This window comes from Sapajus apella, unplaced genomic scaffold (assembly GCF_009761245.1).
Source record: "Sapajus apella isolate SASKATOON/1434 unplaced genomic scaffold, GSC_monkey_1.0 scaffold53, whole genome shotgun sequence".
Classification (NCBI taxonomy): Eukaryota; Metazoa; Chordata; class Mammalia; order Primates; family Cebidae; genus Sapajus; species Sapajus apella.
Window position 1 is genome coordinate 2879864 of NW_022436993.1, and position 2960 is coordinate 2882823.

General features: G+C 38.7%; 1 pseudogene; it reads left to right on the plus strand.

The window, feature by feature from the left end:
• The first annotated feature begins 229 nt into the window (after nucleotides 1-229).
• On the plus strand, nucleotides 230-344 carry LOC116527276 (annotated as a pseudogene).
• Nucleotides 345-2960: the final 2616 nt, after the last annotated feature.

Consider the following 2960-nt stretch of genomic DNA (forward strand, 5'->3'; position numbering starts at 1 on the left):
AATTTCCCATTAAAAATAAAGAGAATTACAGTGGCTGTGGGCTAGGGTTTGTCCTTTATTCTTCCCTACCAGGCCTAGACAATATAGGTAGGTACGAGGCCAGAAGGAGGAAGGCTAGAATGCTAAAATAATTACAGGGCAGGCCGTAAGCCTTATCTGGTGAATTGGGCAGGACTTGAGTGTTGGAAGTCCAAATGGGCATTTAATTCATTCATTTAACAATGATGCAGTGCTTGCCTTGGCAGCACATATACTAAAATGGGAACAATACAGAGAAGACTCGCATGACCCCTAAAAAATAATAAATAAACCAATAATGAGGCAGTAATTGGCAGCATGTACTTGGTGCTTTTCCAGGCAGTTGGGATATATCAGTGGAACAGACAAAGGTCCTTCTCTTTGTGGAGCATACCTTCTGAAGCCACTAATAATAAACATGATAATGGAGTAAATTCTATAGTGTGTTCAAAGCTGAGAAATGCTATAGGAAAAAAAATGAAACAGAAAGATAGGGATCAAGAATGCCAGGGAGACAAGTGGAATGTGAATCTAAAGTTTTAAATAGGAGATCAGGTTTGGAGCACATCCGGCAGGTTGGCGAAAGGAGGGAGGTGGGTTGGCTGCAGCAGAGGCAAGCAAGGTAGAGAGAAGAAGGAGCTGGCATTAGAGCCATAAAGGGAGGAGGTTGTAGTTACTGTGGACCATTGCAGGAACCTTGGCTTTTACCCTGAGTGAGATGGGAGCCATTGGGGTTTTGAACACTTTGCATATTGAATTATGTCGGTTGAGAGAGGAGAATTTTAGGTGATTACTGTTCAGTTCAACAGTTCAGTTTCAGCAGTGCTACTATCTGTAAGGAATGCTTTGCAATGAATTGTTTGTTTTTATTGTGATGTCATTTTTTTTTCTTAAAAATTAAGTAATGCAATTGAGACAAAGCTGGAAATAATTATATCTGTGATTCTTAACCCTGGTAATAAATTAGAATCCTATGAAGAGCTTTTACAGCCTGTGGATGTCAGAACTCATACCCAGTGATTCTGATTTAAATAGCCCAGAAAAGAGCCTGGGAACCTACATTTAAAATAAAACCAAAACAAGCAGAGCAAAGAAAAAGACTTTCTAGGTAATTCTAATGTGCCACCTGGATTGGCCAATGTTTTGAAGGTAAAAATATTTAGCTCATTTAACTAAAACTAGCAGATCCCCCATTTTAACAATAAAATTTCAAAAATATGCATGAAATCCTCAAAAGCTATCATGAGATACAATGCCTAAAAAGAATGATGTAGTCAGAGACTTTAGAATATTTTTAATGTAAACGAAACCTCTACTTACAACCTGTCAACCTGTAGTCATTTCCTGCATTTTATTTCACTTAGAGTTTCTAAGAGTCGTTTTGAAGAGTGGGGATATGGGAGTCTATGAAAATGTACTTCTCTCTGATGGTGACTGAGCTCACACACCGCACGGTGAACTGGATGTCCCTAAATGCATGACTGTCTCTACAGCATCCTCTCTACTCAGCAACAAACTCTACTTTGGGGCACAGGCCTCCTTGCCCAGTCTGCAGAAGTGAGGCAGCCACTCACCTGAACAAGCATTTAAATTAGCCATGTTAAAATGAGGAGAAAACACTCATGATGCCCAAGAAACAAATGCTTATAATGCATGCACAAGGATAAAGGAAAAAGCAAAATAGTTTATTAAAAGGAGGGATAATAATTGAAATTTCTATGTAGCTCTCTGCCTTCCTGTCTTTTAGGTTGACAAGTAAGAGGAAGCCTACATGTTATCCTCCAAGATGTTGCATTGTAGTAAGTAAAATCACCTTTGATCATTTCAAAGTGGAGTATGCATCTTTTAAATCATTATTGTCATCATTATTATCATCACAGCTTCATATTCATGATCTTATGCCATTCTCATAACCCTAAAATTTAGACGTTATATTCACCCCCTTTTACATAGAGGGAAACCCAATTTTAGAAACATGAGGAAAGTTTCCTATTCTAACCACTAGTGCATTGCAATAGCTGGCTTTGAGCCCCTGTGGTCTGGCTTCAAGGCTGTGACATGCAGCCACCCTAATCTCCTCTACTACATTGGAATAGAAATGCTGGATTCCATCCCCAATGCAGCTCCTGTAACTGCTGAATAAATAGGATGTAGGTTGTGGCCTATTTGCTCAATATTTTCTCCAAATAAAATATTCTTAGAATGTACATATCTATTATTCATTCTGCAAATGAGCATAGACACTCCTCTATTTCTCTTGGCGTTAAATGACTTACATGGCATTTAATGTGCTATGACGTCAAAGATAAAATATTTTGTGAACATCACTAGGTAAATATCATCTTCTTCCTTGAAAACTGTTGTCTGCCTACTCATTTTGACTTGATTGCATCACTGCCTTCAAAATGTGGCAGCCAAAATCCTCCTAATGTTAGGGTGGGGAAAAGTCCATTCTCAGAAGCCGGATTACCCAGATGGAACAGAGAAATCTGTTACCGGCCTCCAAATAACAACAGTGTATAATTAGCAGCTGCTAAAAGAATAGAAGTCAATTGAACAAAAATATGGTATGATCCACATTCATTTATTGAATACCTTATGTTTCCAAACACTGCTTTTCACAGTGGCTGGAAAGTCTTCTTGGGGGCATTTCAGCGTGTGTCCCTGGGCACCAAACATAGGGAATTGACAGATTTTTTTTAAACTTCTAAAAAGAGCTATTACTACATCCAAAAGCAGGCACAGATATGCCTCTTTTACATCTGTGGGATGAAAAAATACATTTGTCAAAAGCAACCTTTAAGTAGGCTGCCATTATCAAAGACGTCAGCAGCCCGTCTCCCTGGGAGACAGTGAAACCCTGCATTTATCTAAATTATCTCAGTAATATGACAGAGTGATTGCTCACTAATGGTCAGTAACAGTTTTCTTTGTCATTTTCC